Genomic DNA, 18,127 nt, shown 5'->3' with positions numbered 1-18,127 from the left:
CTACTCTTAGCTCCTTGAATGCCAATTATTTGTCCTCCCTGGCAAGAGAGAGACATGGGTTTTCCCTCCGGCTGGAAGGCAGACGGGGGTGGGGGGAGGGCAGAGTGCCAGCCAGCTGGGCAGCTTACCGCACTGTGGAGGAGGGGTCAGGGACATGAAGCTGCGGCATACAGGTGGATGTAGGCAGTCCCCAGAGTGCAGGCAAGCTGGAGCTCCCCAATGCCACAGGGGTCCTGCACACACAGGCTGAGGAATGGTGCAGGGTCCACCTGAAATCAGGGCCACCCACCCACTCTATCTCAGGCCCCTCCTCCATGCCACTCCCCCGGGTAGACTGAAGAAGGGGCTTTCTGTGTCCCGGGGCCCAGGCTCACACTCACCAACCAGAAGCAGTTCCCCAAGCTGGAGCCGGGGCCCTGGAAGAAGGCCGGGCAGGTTGGGCTCTGTCCTGGGCAGGTTGGCTGAGTCGTCTCGGCGGCCCTACAGTCACCATCCACCTGGCGGGACAGACACAAGATGTAGGCCTCTCGCTGGACCATGTGGCTCCCCCACCTACATCGGCCTCAGCAGGAGACTCCCCCAACCCTGGGTCTGCAAAGACCTCTGCAGAGCCAGCAGTGCACCTGCCTCTCCTGGGACTCTGCAGCCAGCAGCCCTCAAGAGCCTCACCCAGAGGGAGGAAGGGCAGGTGTACCTGCTCACCTGCCAGGCCAGGCTGAGCTCCTCCACGCTGCAGGCCACAGAGCTGTCCGGCAACATCAGCTCATTGCCTTCTTTATTGTCGTTGGTGCCCAGAAGGCCAGCGGATATGCCTGTGGGGAGGAGGGAAGCTGAGGAGGTCCTGAGAGCCCATGATCCTCCCCCTGGGGACCTGTATGAGAGACAAACCTGAGGCACACTGAGAAGTGGTAGAATCCTGCCACCTCCACCCCAGTCTCCCATAGCAGGGCTCTGGCTCCATACCCTCATCAAAGGCAGGAGAGAAAGCACAGGGTCTAAGGACAGCATGTGTCTCCCCCCGCCCCCGTCCCCTCCCCATGGCCTCAGCTCGAGTGGCCAGAATCCAGGCCCACCTTTTATATTCCTTGGCAGAGGGACCACAGAAAGGCCAATCCACCTTGGAGCCACATATCCCAGGGGTGGAGGCAGAAAGCCCTGGACTTCAGTGCCATCATCTCACCCACAGTAGCTGCCTACAGCCCGGGGACCTGTCACACTGGAAGCTGAGAATGGTGCATCCCGAAAAGGATCTCGGTGGTGGGGCCAACCCCGCCAGGGCCCAGACTCACCGTGGTGCCACAGGCCCAGAGTCAGGCTGCAGAGGCCGGTGGGCACGTCACAGGAGATGGAGACCCCATCCTCACTGGCCAGCTCAATCCTGGGGACGTCCCTCCTTTTCATGGCAAGAAGCGGCTGGAGGTCTGGACAGCTCTCCCCTGGCAGCGAGGAGTTGTACAGCCTGTAGGCCTGTGGACCAGAGGGGGTAGGCAGGAGGGCCGACCCACAGCCAGGGGACAAGTTTGAAAGGGCCATCTCCCCAGGCAACCTGCCACAGGCACAGGTCTCCGGGGGAAGCTCGGGCCTCTCCTCCTCACCTGCAGGCTGGGGTAGAAGATGAGGGTCACGTGGTTCAGCTCCACAATCAGGGCGGTAAGCCCCGAGCCTGTCCGACTCAGCATCAGGGAGAATGTGTTGTGAGCAAAGTCTTGGGCCAGCAGGATGCTGCCACACTGGGTGCTGAGGTCCCACACCCGGCTGTCAAAAGTCACCACATGCTGGGCTCGGGCAACCAGGGCATGGTCTGGGGAGAAGCAGCCCCAAAGGCAGGGTGAGTGGAGCCAGCTCCACCCACCACAGTGGGAGCCCAATGCCTGCTGGGCACCCCACTGCCTAGAGCCCCAGCTTAGCTTGCCCTGAGGCCAAGAGTCTCCCTCTCCTTGTGCAGCAGCCAGCGGCCCAGCGATCTCTCACCTGCTTCAGGATGACATGAGCTGAAGGGCTATGGACCAATTCAGCCCTAACGAGGAATGGAGTCCCCAGAACCGCTACAAAACTGCTGTGCTAAGTAACAAAGCCTGGCTCAGAGGCCACAGTCATACCTCTGTTTACATCAGATGTCCGCAGCAGGCACAGCCTTGGACACAGCAGGCAGGCTGGCAGCTGCGGATGATAAAAACGTTATAAAATCGATTGTGGTGAGGCATGCACCGCTCTGAATAAACTAGAAGCCACTGAATGGTGCACTTAAATTTCACACATCGGCCAGGCATGGTGGCGCTAAGCCATCCCAGCACTTGGCGGGGCTGACGCAGGAGGATCACTTGAACCCAGTAGGTCAAGGGTGTAGAGAGCCGAGATCGCACCACTGCACTCCAACCATGACAACAGAGTGAGATCTAGTCTCAAAAAAAATCATACCAGTCATCCATTTAATCTCAAGGAAGCTACTGGTGGGGGTGGGGGTGGGGGTGGGGGAGGCCACGGAGAGAAAAGCATGGACTGTTTAAGTGGATGGCCAATTGCTCCCTCAAACATGACAGCAATGTCCTGCTGACCTGGCCTGTGAAGGAGCAAGTGTGACCAGTCCAGCCAGCATGGCCCCTGAGCCGTGTCTTGGGGGTGCTCGTGCCCATGGCGGGAAAGCACCATCCATCGTGCACAGCCAGACACCTGTTGGCCAGGGTCAGCATCCCAAGGGAGGCACTACCAGCGCCGTGGTCAGCTGTCAGAACTGAGGGCACAGAGCAGCCCATGGTGACACACACAGAACTTCAAGACCAGGCTGTTTTCTAAAAAATCAGTGTGCTGCTTAGACCTGACTACACCCATGCTTCTAGGGAGCCATAGGCCTCCCTGTGAGTCCCACACAGATAAACCGCTCCTTGTCAAGCCTGGGTACCTTGGCTGCCCATGGACATGAGGGGCTCCCTCGTGCGTTAAGAACTGTACATGCCCATTACCCATGTGAGTGAGCCACGTGATTACCTGCATTTCACAGCGGAGGAAGCCGAGTCCACAGAGGTTAGCAGACTCACCTGAGCCACATGCAAGCTCCCCAGCAGCCCAGAGCCGGTCATCCCAGCACCACCCTTGGCTGCACTGCTGGGCCAGGCCTTATAATCTGGAGAAAAGCAGGATGTGAAGCCTCAGCTCTAGTCCCATAAGACCTTGGGAAGTCCAATAAGATCTGGGCCTGGCACTGTGATGCCACAAGCCTCTGTAGGCTTCCATGTGCTCCCACAGTACCTGCCCCTGCATGGTCTGCTGCTGTGCCCATGGGGCAGGGGGCTCCCAGGGAGGAAGGTGGCACAGCTCGGGGCAGGACTCAAACTCTCAGAGATCATGCAGCAGGCGGCATCTGAGCTGGTAGAACACGAGAGCATGTTGGCCTCAGACACCTCTCAGAGTGGCCGCAGCAGCTTCTACACCACCAGGTAGCTGGTCACCGAGGCCATGTCCAGGGGCTCATCCCCGCCCTCCCTCCCACCCCCCAAGGCAGCAGTGGCAGTGTCACCACCACTAAGTAGTTCCTAGAGGGAACACACAGGACAAGTCGCTATGCCTAGCCGAGCCTTGCTCCTTTTGGCTGCAGAGGGGGAGCTCACAGGTCCACAGGAAGAGCCCTGCCGTGGAGAGCATTGGGTTGCCTCTTGGGGCTGTCCTTGTTCTAGGAAATCCCATAATGAGGTGGAGGAGGACAGACGCTGGCCTGACAGTAGAGGTGATGGCTGAGGCTTGGACAGAAACAAGCTGCCCTATTTTGAGGACACAGATGTCTGATGTCATGTCTGATCTGCCCCCCGGGTCTTGGGCAGCATAGGGCCTGTGTGTGGGGATGCCAAGGACAGGAGCTGGAAGGTGTAGGAAATTGTTTTGGCTTTTGAGACAGAATCTCATTCTGTTTCCCAAACTCGGGTATAGTGGTACCATCTCGACTACCTGTGACCTATGCCACCTGGGTTTAAGTGATTCCCCTGTCTCAGCCTCCAGAGTAGCTGGAACTACATGCACTCACTGCCATGCCTGGCTAATTTTTGAATTTTTAGTCGAGTCAGGGTTTCACCATGTTGGCCAGGCTGGCTGGAACTCCCGACCTCAAGTGATCTGCCCAAAGTGCTGAGATTACAGGCATGAACCAGTGTGCCCGACCAACATGTCTAGGAAGTTTCTACAGCTGAGCAGAGGACTGGAACTTTCTTAATATGTAGAGTAGGCTCAAGCCTGTGAGATCTGAATGATTAGGAAGATCTTGGCTCAGGTGGGGGCGGAGTGGGAAGAGGAACATTGCGCATTCTGTTGTTGATGGGCCAGTGAGGGGGAGGGACAGGTAGCCTCACTTACCTTTTAGGGAGCTCAGAGGCCCTGAAGCTGGGGGCAGGAAGCAGCTTCAACACCCTCACTGCCAGTTGAATCCATTTGTTTGGCATTCCCACCAGATCCCACTCACCAGGTAGGCGAATAACCAGACAGGCGATTCTTCAACCAAGCCAACGCCCTGCCCTGGGAGCTCTTCCCTTCCTCAGCCTACATTCTGACTCCAAGATGGCAGGAGCAGACATTTGTGTTACATCCTTCCTAGGTCAGAGCAGAAGCCAGAGTCCTCCCCTCACCACCCAAGCCTTGGGACCTCCCAGTCCCTCCCAGTTACATCAGCCCCACCACCTTGCTATTCATACAGGCCAGGCAAGGTGGCTCATGCCTGTAATCCCAGCACCAAGTCTCTGGAGCCCAGGATTCTGAGACCAGCCTGGCAAATATAGTGAAACCCCGTCTCTACTAAAAACACAAAAATTAGCCAGGTATGGTGATGAATGCTTGTAATCCCAGCTACTTGGGAGGCCGAGGCAGGAGAATCACTTGAATTTGACAGAGGTTGCAGTGAGCTGAGATCACACCACAGCATTCCAGCCAGGGTGACAGAGTACGAGACTCCATCTCAAAAACAGGCCAGGCACATCTTTCTCCCAGGCCTCTGTGCAGTGGTGCCCCCACCTGCAGCTCTGTTCCCACACTGGCCCCATGGCTCTTGCTCAGACTGTACCTTCTCAACACTGGCCATGGCCACACCACAGGTTCCTCTGCCCACCATCTCAACAATGTCCCTTCTCTAGCATTTGCCACCTAATGTATGGCTCAGTAGTGGTAAATGATGGGCAGTGGGCCACACCCAGCCTGTGGTCATCTTCTGCACAGCCTGCAAGAAAGAAGGGCTTTTATGTGTTTGTAAAAGATTACAAAACAGGCCAGGAGTGGTGGCTCATGCCTGTAGTCCCAACACTTTGGCAGACCAAAGGAGTTGCATCACTGAAGGTCAGGAGTTTGACACCAGCCTGAAGTGGCAAAACCCTGTCTCTACTGAAAATGCAAAAAATTAAGCCAGGTATAGTAGTGCACAAACCTGTAATCCCAGCAACTCAGAGGGCTGAGGCAGGAGAATCACTTGAACATAGGTGGCAGAGGCTGCAATGAGCTGAGATCACACCACTGAGACAGAGTGAGACTCCATCTAAAAAAAAAAAAAAAAAAAAAAAAAAAAAAAATTACAAAACAAAACAAGGAAATGTGACAGAGAAGAACGGCCTGCTTAAGAGGTGACTCTCAGGCTCTCTGCAGGGAGCGGTGCATACCCTGCTGTAGATTTCTCATGCTTCAGCAGCAGCTCCTAAAATCCTGCCTGTACTGGGACCATGCTCGTAAGGTCTCCGTGGAGTAAGGAAGAAACCCCAGCTTCCTCTCCTGTGAAATGGGGCAGTCAGAGGAGTCAGTGAGTCAGAGCGTGTCGACGCATTCAGCATTGCGCCTGATACGTGGCAGGAAGGCCGGATGCGCCACTCCCAACCCTGCATTACCTGGTTATGAGGTCATACAGGTCCAGCAGGGGCTTGCAGAGCCTCTTCAGTGCCCGTGAGAATGTGGCCTCAGCCCCGGACAGCATCGAATGGGCCACCTGGAGAGGGAGGGGACAGAGAGAGCTGTCTCTGTTGTCCTCAACTGCCAGCCACGCCCCATCCTTGCCCTCAGTCTCCAGCTCCAGGGTGCCTTTCACGGCCCCTCGGGTCACCCTAATGGGCCTGGGACCCCGGTTGACTGGCATCCCAGAAACCCAGGCCTGTAGCCACCACATGGCCTCCTCCGCCTACTCCCGCCACACCTCCTCCAGGAGCTGCAGCATCACTTCCAGGAAGGCGTTCTTCAGCAAAAGGCAGCCATCACCCACCATGAGGCCTCTGGGGAGCTCAGAGGCCCAGCCCAGGTCTGGAGGAGATAGGGCCTGTTCCTGGGATTCAAATGGTGGGGGAAGTGGGGGAAAAGAAATAGAGTAGAAGGCACTGAAGATTGCAGGTGAGTTGTTACAGTAAACCCGAGCCACCTCTGCATGGCCTGCTTACAAGTTGTCTGGGAACTTGGATTGGGGGAGGGTTTCCCCCACTCCTAGAAGTGATACGAGGCTCTCTGCACCTGAACTGTTTGCACAAACGGGGTTTATGCTGAACCCCTGCTTGCCTCCTAGGAGTCTGACGGTGTGCTCTGAGCCAAGCAGCACCTGCCAATTAGGCAGCCCCACTAAATACCCTGGGTGACATAGTGCTGGGACAGCCAAGTGCCTCCCATGTGAAGGCGCTGGACTGGGAGAGGACACTGGGTGCTGGCCCTGGTTCCCCCTGGACTCCGCCCTGGCCCCCTTCCCTGTGCCGACATTCCTGCTTTCTCTCACTGTAGTCAATGACAGCTGTGAACAGCACAGTGGGCCGAGTCATGGAGCACTCTTTCAAATTCACTGCCCTGTGGGTGGCCATGGGACTCTGGCACAGCAGAGAGGATATAGAGGGGGCATTCAATAGCCAGTCAGAGGGACACCTACCCTGGCATGGGGCACGGTCTTACTTAGCCCCAGATGGTGGAGAGGCCAGAAGTTCCTAGTCCTGCCAGGAGGACAGTCAAGGCAGCCGCTGTGAGCATTTAAGGACCATACGGCCACAAAGAGCTCATTGTGGAACCAGAAAGAGACCCTGTGGCAGTAAGCATCACAGAAACAAGGCTGTACACTCAAAAGAAAGCAGGCAGAAGACTGAAGAAACTGAGGCAGCAGGCATAAGGAATATTAGCTTGGAGACCTTGTAAGAATAAGACAGAAGCCCATGAAAAAAAGAAGGTTGGGTCAGGCACCGTGGCTCACACTTATAATCCCAGCACTTTCGGAGGCTGAGGCCAGTGGATCACAAGGGCAAGAGATCAAGACCATCCTGGCCAAAATGGTGAAGCCCCATCTCTTCTAAAATACAAAAAGGAGCCAAGCATTGTGGTGCATGCCTGTGGTCCCAGCTACTTGGGAGGCTGAGGCAGGAGAATCACTTGAATACGGGAGGCAGAGGTTGCAGTGAGCTGAGATTATGCCACTGCACTCCAGCCTGGTGACACAGCGAGAAAAAAAATAAATAAGCCACCACCATTTGCAGGACTGGATGTGAAAAGAAAAAAATATGTATAAGGTTAAATGCGTGCTATAGAAGAACTACCACCTGTTCAGCAGCTGAGCACACCGTGATTCCTAACTCAGCAAAAGGACCCCTGCTCTGGGAAAAACTAAGTGAACTGCTGTTTCCAAAATGCATTTTTACGACTGAAAATCTGTTTCCCAAGCCCTCCTTCCAGTCCTTGGCACTGTGACAAGCGTTTCTTACTTCTGAGGACGTGGGGTTGGAGATGCAAAAGGGAAAGTCACCAAGGCTGAGTTCCAGCTGTCCTATGTGGCTATGCTATTGGGAGCAAGTTCATCTCTTTAGGAATGAGCTCAGGGTACTCAGATCACCTTGCCAGACTCTGGTGCTCTCTCTGGATGTCCCACCTGGCCTGGGCACCCTACCTTGTGGCTGAGGCCGGGATCCGTGTGCTGTGGAGCACATGGCCCAGCTCCAGCTGGTAAGCGCCATCTAAGCCACTCTCTGTCGGCAGCCTCTGGCCGGTGCTGCACTGGTGCGCTGGCTGCTTTGCCTGAGCTGTGTTGATCAACGGACCCCTGCCCCCCTCTGCCAGGCAGCCCTCCACCAGGGCTCCAAGAGGAGGAGGGCCCAGCCCAGCCTGGCCTCAGCCGTGTCCTCCCAGCCCTGTGGTCTGCTTCACCTGTCACTCCATTAGAACCTGTTCTTGGGGAGGCCTTAAGAGAGGGATGAATGTCCCCTCAGCAGACACACCTTTTTTTTGTTGTTGTTTTAAATGAGCAGGTACTAAGTCCTACTCAGAGCCCACAGAATGACTAATGGAAAATCCTGTGGTGACAGCCTATCTTAGCCTGCAGAGCCACAGCCTCAAGAAACAGGGCAGACCCTGCCACCTCCAACTGCCCCACAGCCAGACATGCAGTGCCTTACCCAGCAGGCTGCACTGGATCCTCAGGGAGTTGGTCCAGAGCCGGCCTCGCTGCTGCAGCAGGCTAAGGGCACACAGCCCCGCCAGTCCTGACACGACGAGCTCGGCACCCAGTGTGGCCGCCCAGTGTCCATCCTCCCCCTTCCTTTCCAGCAGTGCTGCCGGGACAGAGAGCAGGCAGGAGAAAGGGTCAGCCCCCAAGGACCAACACCCTGAGCCCCAGGCAAAGAGGGGACTCGGGATATGCCAGGGGCCTTGGGGTTGGGGGGCTCATTGAAGAGTCAACACCTGTGCCCTGCACAACAGCCCACAGACAGGCCTGATCACGGCTCACTGCAGCCTTGACCTCTCAGGCTCATTTGATCCTCCCACCTCAGCCTCCCAAGTAGTAGCTGGAACTACAGACTTGTGCCGCCACCTTGGCTAATGTGTGTGTGTGTATACATATATTTTAGAAACAGGGGTCTATGTTGTCCAGGCTGATCTTGAGCTCCTGGACTCAAGCAATCCTCCTGCCTTGGCTTCCCAAAGTTCTGGGATTATAGGCATGGGACACTGTGCTTGGCCCAAGAATAAAGTAGAATGAGGCTGGGCACAGTGGCTCATGCCTGTAATCCCAGCACTTTGGGATGCCAAGGCAGGCAGATTTCCTGAGGTCAGAAGTTTGAAACCAGCCTGGCCAACACAGTGAAAGCCTGTCTCTACAAAAATACAAAATAAATAAATAACCAGGTGTGGTGGTGGGCACCTGTAATCTCAGCTACTCAGGAGGCTGATGCAGGAGAATCGCTTGAACCCAGGAGACAGAGGCTGTGGTGAGCCAAGATTGCACCATTGCATCCAGTCCCAGCAACACTGTGAGACTGTCTCAAAAAAAAAAAAAAAAAAAAAAAAAAAAAAAAAAAAAAAGAATGAAACAAAATCAAATAGGACAGATGACAAAAGAATTAACCACACCTCATAGGTTGTTGGATAAATTTCACCTTCTGAAGCTTCTGCTTCTGCAACACTGAAGGTCATCCAGAACACACAGGTGGAACTGGGCCAGCTGTTATGACTCCCAAACACCTACATGAGGTGGTCAACAGCCACTGCTCCAAGTGCCCCCAGCTTCAGCTCCTGTCCTTACCTTGGAATCATTCAGAACACATAAGCGGCACGCCCAGGTGCCACCGCCCTGGCTCTGGCACCGGGCCAGTGCCTGCTCAGCCTGGGTGTGTGTTTTAAATGCCCTGTGTATTTTAGGTCAAAATGTTACATGCTTCTGACCATGGGTGAGAATAAAAACTGCCCTAAAGCTGCTATTTTAAGGTTTGTGGGGGCAGTTGGAGGTTGGGGAGGTTCTGGGGGCTCACTGAGCCTACGTCTGTCCTTAGATGGGTTGTTGATATTGAGAGGCTGGGCTGATGAGGACCATCAGGAGGCATTTGGCCCACACCCTAGCCTGGCCACAGGGGAGATGGGGCACAAAGGGTTTCATAGCCTACCTGTCAGGTGGGCTTGGTCACTCAGCAGATGGCTCAGTGATGCAGAGAGGCCAGCTTGCAGCCTGCCTGCTGCGTGAGGTTCCCTGTAAAGATGACAGGGCTGCCCCCATGACCAGTTTCATCTCCAGCTGCTCCTGGAACCACTCAGCCTTGCCGACCATGGGTGGCTGCATGTCTCCAGTCCTGAAAAGGCCGTGGTGTCACCCGGAATGACAGGCTTGGCCAGCAAGCCCAGCCATGATCACACAAGCTGGGACTGGAGAGAGGGCAGGAGACAGCCCAACTAATGGCTTTGTATGCTGATCCTTCCCCGGTTTTGATTTTCCTTGAGATAGAGTCTCACTCTGTCACCCAGGCTGGAGGGCAGTGGCAGGATCCTGGTTCAATGCAAACTTCGTCTCTGGGTTCAAGTGATTCTCCTGCCTCAGCCTCCCAAGTAGCTGGGATGACAAATGCACACCACAGTGCCCAGCTAATTTTTGTATTTTTAGTAGAGACCGGGTTTCACCATGTTGGCGAAGCTGGTCTCAAACTCCTGAGCCCAAGTGATCCGCCCGCCTTGGCCTCCCAAAGTGCTGAGATTACAGGTGGGAACCACTATGCCCAGCCCTTCCTGAATTTTTTAAACTCGGGATTTCTCAAAATTAGAAACCTGTGTTATAAACTCAGGCATAAACACAAAGGACTCCTCTTCTCTCACTGACAACCCCCTCGTTGGATCTATCAGAAACTCTGTCGGCCATCACTATGGAACGTGACTAGAGTCCACCCCATCTGCCATCTCCGCTGCCCACCAGCGCCAGCCCTGGTCATCGAGCCTGTCCGACTGAAACATCCTCCCGGCTCTCCCGGCTCCCAACCTGCCGCTGGCAACGGATCTCCACGTGGTGACCAGACACTTCCAATGATGGCACACTAGCGTTTCTTACAGTACAATCCAAAGTCCGTGAGGCCTGTGAAGCCAGAACTTTGTTGGTCACTGGTGCAGACACTGGCAGGTGGGCCACGGGGACAGCTCATTACACTCCAGGGCCCCGCATGGGAGATCCTCTAGAAAAGACATGTGCAACAATAAATACCATGTTTGATGACCCCACCAAGCTGCAGACACACCCCACACACCCCTCTGATAGCCACTAGCTGGTCAGTTCACCCAAAAGATGTCCAAACAATACTCGCTATTGCCAGACCATCACTACTTAATGCTATGTTTCCCTGATCCCCACCGACATGTGTGCAGATGTGTATGTATGTGCATGCATCTGTATACAGATGTATCTGTACGTGGATGTGTGTAGATGTGTATGTATACAGATATATGGAAATACAGATATGTGTGTATGAATGTGTGGATATGGATGTGTGTACATGTAGACATGTGTATGAATGTGTGTATACAGACGAGTGTGCAGATGTGTGTAAAGACGTGTATATATATGGATGTTTGTATCTGAACGTATGTGTACAAATATGTCTACATGTGGATGTAGATGCTCGCAGCTCCTCCTGCTGGCAGGCACATCCTAGAGCTGGATTTCTTCAGCATGTATCGGAGGCTGCGTGGTGTTCTCAGAGCTTCCTCAGGGTGCAGGTGAACAGGGTGAGCACAGAACTTCTCTCCTAAAGCACACTTTGCAGTTAAAGAGAACACTAGCCACAAATGCGTCAGGTCAGCGGGCGAAAACTGGGGCTCTCCAGGCAACACCGGACCAACCCCCACACACCGGGGTAGGGGGTGTCAAACAGAAAACTTCCCACATCAACCTTAAATCCCTCAGACTTTAAGGTTGAACCCAAGCCTCGAACCCCTGGGCCCAGGGATTCAAGGTTGAACCCGAGCTCTGGCACTTTATATTCATGAGCTCATCTGCCGCAGTTTCCCCATCTTGTACGGGGTTAGAAAAAAGACTTGAAGAAGGGACTTGCTGGAACAGGCTCCAGAAAGTTATAGAGCACAGGCTGTTACTGTAATTTTGATGAGTCGATGAGTCTGGGGCAGATAGAACTAGAATTTCTCCAAAGGCAAATAAACATTTCCAGGCTTCAGACAGCTCTATAGGGAGTGGCAGGAAGGTCCGAGGGGAGGTACAGGCAATCTGTGCTTGCATCTTTAGCAAATAACAAGACGTTTAAGGCCCCCTGGGAGTTCTAGAAATGAAGCAGATGTCTCAGCCATCAGACAGGTGGGGCCTTAGGAAGAAGATGGCTCTCCCCTGACACGCGTCTCCTCCCCACCCAGGCTGACGGCACAGGTGGAAATGGAGAGAGTATTTATGCAGCAAGACATCCAGCCCCAGCTTCAGATGCGCCACTCCAGCCATCTGAGAAGACACTGCAAATTGAGGCAGAACTGGGTGATCCACTGCTGAACGTGCCCAGTGGTCATGCCTGGTGGGATCAAGGCTAAAGGTGCTATTTGTACCCTGGCTGGAGTGCAGTGGTGCAATCTCGACTCACTGCAACCTGCACCTTCCAGATTCAAGCAATCCGCCTGCCTCAGCCTCCTGAGAAGCTGGGCCCACAGATGTGCACAACCACGCCCAGGTAAGTTTTGTATTTTTGGTAGAGACAGGGTTTCACCTTCTTGGCCAGCCTGGTCCCAAGTTCCTGACTTCATGTGAACCTCCCACCTCACCTCCCAACATTTGTACACTTTCTGAAGTCACTGTTCTGCTTGAAAAGGGGATAGAAGATTTAAATCTTCTCCCCGGGATGGAGGAAACAGACACGAAACTTCAACACAACGACAAGGGCTTCAAGTGACTAAGTTCTATCCAGGTACCCTTGGGTAAGAACCCTTGAAAAGGACCTACTAAGATGAAAATGAGCCTGCACAACACAGTAAGCCGCATCTCCACAAAAAGAAAAGAAAAAATGGAAGGGCATGATGGCACAGGCCTTAGATCCAGCTACTTGGGAGGCTGAAGCAAGAGGATCGCTTGGGCTCAGTGGTTCAAGGCTGCAGTCATCTGGGATCATGCCATTGCATAGAAGACCTTGTGAAAGAAAGAGGAAAGTGGGTGAGAAAAAAAGCGGGGGAAGAGAGGGGGGAAAGGAAAGAAAAGAGGTAGGAAAAGGAAGAAAGAGGGAATAGAGGGAGGGAGAGAAAGGAAAGAAAAGAAAAGAAAAGAGAAAGACATATAAACATTGTGGCCAGGGAATTCCACTGTTAAGAATGTACTCTGCAGAGAGAATGGTGTTCACCACAGAATGATTGTAAGAGAGGAAACCTGGGAAAAACTCAAGAGCACTTCATTATGAAACTAGCTGAATACATTCCATTAAATGGACTTTTACATGGTCATTCGCACTACACGGGACACACCGATTTTTTTTTTTTTTTAGGTAGATATATTAACTCCACGTGCTGATCGTGTGCATAGATCATCTCGGAAAGGAATCACCAAAAAAACCCTAACAGTGGTTGGCTTTCAGGAGAGGAGGGAGAGCGGCTTTAAGGTGGCACCAGCACCAACCGATAGAACTTTTTGCAATGAGGACCATGTTTGAGGACCATCTGCAGCTGCGGAGCACCTGCAATGTGGCCGACGCAGCCAAAGAACCGAATCCTTCATCTTCTTTAATGTTAATTCATTTAGATTTTTTTTCTATTTTGAGATGGAGTCTAGCTCTGTTGCCCAGGCTGAAGTGAGGCTGCATGATCTTGGCTAACCGCAACCTCTGTCCCCAGGTTCAAGCAGGTCTCCAGGTCTCCTGCCTCAGCTTCCCAATTAGATAGGGTTACAGGGCTTCACCACCACATCTGGCTTCTTTCTGTGTTTTTAGTAGAGATGGGGTTTCACCATGTTGGTAAGGCTGCTCTCAAACTCCTGACCTCAGAATAGCCACCTGACTCTGCCTCCCAAAGTGCTGGGATTACAGGCAGGAGCCACCATATCTGGCCTCACTTCGATTTCAAGAAACACAGATGCCACTGGCTGCCATATGGGAGACTCAGTTCTATACTCTTTCATAGGTTTTGAACTTTGAATCATTTAAATGCATTGCCTATTTTCTTTAGTTGTAGAACTTAACAGGATAGTATTTAGACTATTAATCTAAATGAAATCTACCATAGATTTTAAATTGTAATAGCAAATGCTGATATATAAAAAGACTGCCAAGGTGTGTGTGTGTGTATTAAGTGTGCATGTGTGTATATATATATATATATATATATGTATGTGTATTTCCTTTTTTTTGTGAGTCAGAGTCTCGCTCCGCCACCCAGTCTGGAGTGCAGTATTATGAACTTGGCTCACTGCAACCTCCGCCTCCAGGGTTCAAGTGGTTCTCCTCCCTAAGCTTCCTGAGTCACTGGGATTACAGGCATGCACCACCACGTCCAGCTCATTTTTGCATTTTTAGTAGAGAAGGCATTACACCATGTTGGCCAGGCTGGTCTTGAACTCCTGACCTCAAGTGATCTACCTGCCTCGGCCTCCCAAAGTGCTGAGATTACAGAAATGAGCCAGCATGCCCAGCTGCAAAGGTGTATTTTTGAGTAAAAAGAACAATGTACAAACAAAAAGTAGAGAACAGCTGGGGGTGGTGGCTCATTCCGATCATCCTAGCACTTTGGGAGGCTGAGGTGGGAAGATCGCTGGAGCCCAGGAGGTTGAGGCTGCAGTGAGCCATGTTTGCACCATTGCCCTCCAGCCGGAGTAATGGAGCAAGACCCTGCCTCAAGAAAAATTAAAAGTAAAATTAAGAAATCAAAACCTAAGCATGACGATTGGGTTTTCATGCTATTTTATGATATGCACCCTCCTCAAAACTTGTTATGGTATCATCACATCACCCACCTGATGCGAAAAATAAAAAATAAAACCCAGAAACTCAAACTAAAAATATTTGCAAATCTATAGCGTTATGCGTTGTCCCGTGTCTCCCCGAAAGACGCTGAAGCCCTATGCCGCAGGGTCTGTGGATGCGACCTTATTTGGAAATAGGCTCTTCACATGTGATCAGGCTAAGCTGAGGTAATGAGGGTAAATTTTAATCCCGTGTGCCTGGTGTCCTTATAAAAACGGAATGTGTGGACAAAGACACCTACCAAGGGAAGACAATGTCAAGACAGAGACAGAAGACCACCTACAAGCCAAGGAACTCTGGAAGCTCTGAGAATCCAGGAGCGAGACCTGGGACAGACCCTCCCTCACAGCCTTCATAGGAAAAACAAACAAACAATAAAAAATCTCTTGATTTCAGACTCCTGGCCTCCAGAACTGTGAGAATAAACCTCTGTGGTTGAAGCTACACAGTTTAGGGTACTTTGTTAAGGCAGCGCTGGGAAATGAATACAGATTTCTTGGGGCGTGCATCAACACTCGTGAAGGAAATTTGGGACATGGCGTGCTTGAACTTACGATTCATACTTTACTCTGAATTCTTTTTTTTGAGAGACAGGGTCTCACTCTGTCACCCAGGCTGGAGTGCAGTGGCACAAGCACGGCTCACTGCAGGCTCCACCTTCTGGGCTCCAGCAATCCTCTTGCCTCAGGCTCCTGAGTAGCTGAGACTACAGGCACATGCCACTGTGCCTAATTTTTAAAAAATGTTTTGTAGAGATGGGGTCTTGCTATGTTGCCCAGGTTTACACCTGGAACTCCTAGCCTCAAGTGATCTTTCCACCTTGGCCTCCCAAAGTTCTGGGATTATAGGTATAAGCCATTGTGACTGGCTTGCCTTTTTTTTTTTTTTTTTTTTTTTTTTTTTTTTAAAGACAGAATCTTGCTCTATTGCCCAGGCTGGAGTGCAGGGACATGATCTCAGCTCACTGCAACCTCCACCTCCTGGGTTCAAGCAATTCTTTTGCCTCAACCTACCGAGTAGCTCAGCTTATAGGCTCCTACCACCACACCCAGCTAATGTTTGTATTTATATTACAGGCGGGGCTTCACCAGTGGGCCAGGCTGGTTTCAAACTGCTGACTTCAGGTGATTCGCCCACTTCAGCCTCCCAAAATGCTACGATCGTGGCTCACTGCAACCTCTGGCTCCTGGGTTCAAGCAATTCTCCTGCCTCAGCCTCCCAAGTAGCTGGGATTACATGTCCTGCCACCATGTCCGGCCAGTTTTTGTACCTTTAGTAGAGACGATGTTTCACCATGTTGGCCAGGCTGGTCTTGAACTCCCAACCACAGGTGATCCACCTGCCTCAGCCTCTCAAAGTACTAGGATAACAGGCATGAGCCACTGTGCCCGGCCTACTTCCATTATTATTACATTGTAATATATAATGAAATACTTACACAACTCACCATAATGCAGAATCAGTGGGAGCCCCGAACTTGTTTTCTGAAACTAGATGGTCCCTTCTGGGGGTGATGGGAGACAGTGACAGATCAACAGGCATTGGATTCTCATAAGGAGCACGCAGTCCAGCTCCTTCTAGATGTGCTGTTTACAGTAGGGTTCGTGCTCTTATGAGACTCTAACAACGCCACCGATCTGACTGGAGGTGGAGCTCAGGTGGTGATGCCAGCAATAAGGAGTGGCTGTGAACACAGATGAAACCTCCCTCACGCACCCGCTGCTCACCTGCTGTGCTGCCTGCCCAGTTCCTAACAGGTGAGCCGGGCACAATGGCTCATGCCTGTAATCCCAGAACTTTGGGAGACTGTGGCAGGTGGATCACCTGAGGTCGGAAGTTCAAGACCAACCTGACCAACATAGAGATACCCTGTCCCTACTAGAAATACAAAAATTAGCCTGGCATGGTGGCTCATACCTGTAACCCTAGCTACTTGGGAGTCTGAGGAAGGAAAGTCACTTGAATCTGGGAGACAGAGGTTGCAGAGAGCCAAGATCACGCCATTGCATTCCAGCCTGGGCAACAAGAGCAAAACTCCATATCAAAAAAAAAAAAAAAAAAAAAAAAGGCCAGGTACAGTGGCTCACACTTGTAATCCCAGCACTTTGGGAGAATCAGGAGGGCGAATCACCTGAAATAAGGAGTTTGGGACCAGCCTGGTCAACATGGTGAAACCCTGTCTCTACTAAAAATACAGAAATTAGCCAGGTGTGGTGGTACACACCTGTAATCCCAGCTACTCAGGAGGCTGAGGCAGGAGAATTGCTTGAACCTCGGAGGTGTAGGCCAGATTTACCTGAGATTGCACCGCTGCACGCACTGAGACTCTGTCTCAAAAAAAAAAAAAAAAAAGAAAAAGAAAAAAAAGAAAAACAAAAACAAAACAGGCTACAGACTGGTACTGATCCATGGCCAGTAGGGTTGGGGACTCCAGCTGTAGACAATATGTAATGATCAAATCAGGGTAACTGAGACAGTCATCACCTCAAATATTTTTCTGGTGTTTTGGGAACATGAAAATCCTTCTATCTATCTTGAAATATTCAAATAAATTCTCATTCACTCTAATTTCCCTTGTGCACTATCGATTACTGTAACTTATTCCTTCTATCTAGACCTTCTTATCTTTCATTAATTCTTTTTGTAAATTATTTTTATTTAATTCTGAGACAGTCTCTCTCTTTCGGCCAGGCTGCAGTGCAATGACATGATCTCGACTCACTGCAACCTCCACCTCCCGGGTGCAGGCAATTCTCCTGCCTCAGCCTCCTGAGTAGCTGGGATTACAGGCATGCATCACCATTCCTAGTCTACTTTTTTATTTTTATTAGAGATGGGGTTTCACCATGTTGTCCAGGCAGGTCTCGAACTCTCGACCTCAAGCAATCCGCCCACCTCGGCCTCCCAAAGTGCTGAGATGAGCCACAGCACCCAGCCATTTATTTCAACATTCATTTATTTTATAAATAATTACTGCATGGTTGTCATATACCCGGCAGGGTTCGAGGGTCTGGGGAAACAGCAATGAGCAAAACAAAGTTCCCGATCTCTTACTGCAGGTATCCCCAAACTATGGCCCGAACCGCGGGCAGCATGTGGCCCCCTGAGGCCATTTATCCGGCCCCCCGCCGCATTTCAGGAAGGGGCACCTCTTTCACTGGTGCTTAGTGAGAGGAGCACAGTATGTGGCAGCCCTCCAACGGTCTGAGGGACAGTGAACTGGGCCCCTATGTAAAAAGTTTGGGGACGCCTGTCTTAATGGATCCATCATTCTAATGAGGGGGAAAGAGACAGGCGATCCATAAACAAACCATTAGCTCCGACAGCACATCAAGTGGAGAGTGCTATGAAAAATAAACACTAAAGCAGGTGCAGCCAGGTGCGGTGGCTCACACCTGTAATCCCAGCACTGTGGGAGGCTGAGGTGGATGGATCCCTTGAGGTTAGGAGTTCAAGAC

General features: G+C 51.9%; 1 long non-coding RNA gene and 1 pseudogene across 1 annotated transcript; one reads left to right on the top strand and one right to left on the bottom strand.

Annotated features, from left to right (window-relative positions):
- Nucleotides 1–2,623: 2,623 nt before the first annotated feature.
- On the bottom strand, nucleotides 2,624–10,042 carry LOC141585178 (uncharacterized). Its single transcript, XR_012518565.1, has 7 exons — nucleotides 9,855–10,042; nucleotides 8,370–8,525; nucleotides 5,850–5,947; nucleotides 5,399–5,506; nucleotides 5,042–5,194; nucleotides 4,342–4,575; nucleotides 2,624–3,121 (listed from the first exon to the last, which is right to left on the bottom strand). It is a non-coding gene; the product is annotated as an uncharacterized LOC141585178 (long non-coding RNA).
- Nucleotides 10,043–14,568: 4,526 nt separating this feature from the next.
- Nucleotides 14,569–14,665, top strand: LOC141585242 (small nucleolar RNA U13; annotated as a pseudogene).
- The last annotated feature ends 3,462 nt before the right edge of the window (nucleotides 14,666–18,127 follow it).

The sequence above is a fragment of the Saimiri boliviensis genome, chromosome 7 (genome assembly GCF_048565385.1).
Source record: "Saimiri boliviensis isolate mSaiBol1 chromosome 7, mSaiBol1.pri, whole genome shotgun sequence".
NCBI classification, from domain to species: domain Eukaryota; kingdom Metazoa; phylum Chordata; class Mammalia; order Primates; family Cebidae; genus Saimiri; species Saimiri boliviensis.
Note: the sequence above shows the minus strand (reverse complement) of the source record. Positions and strands in the feature narration are given on the sequence as shown.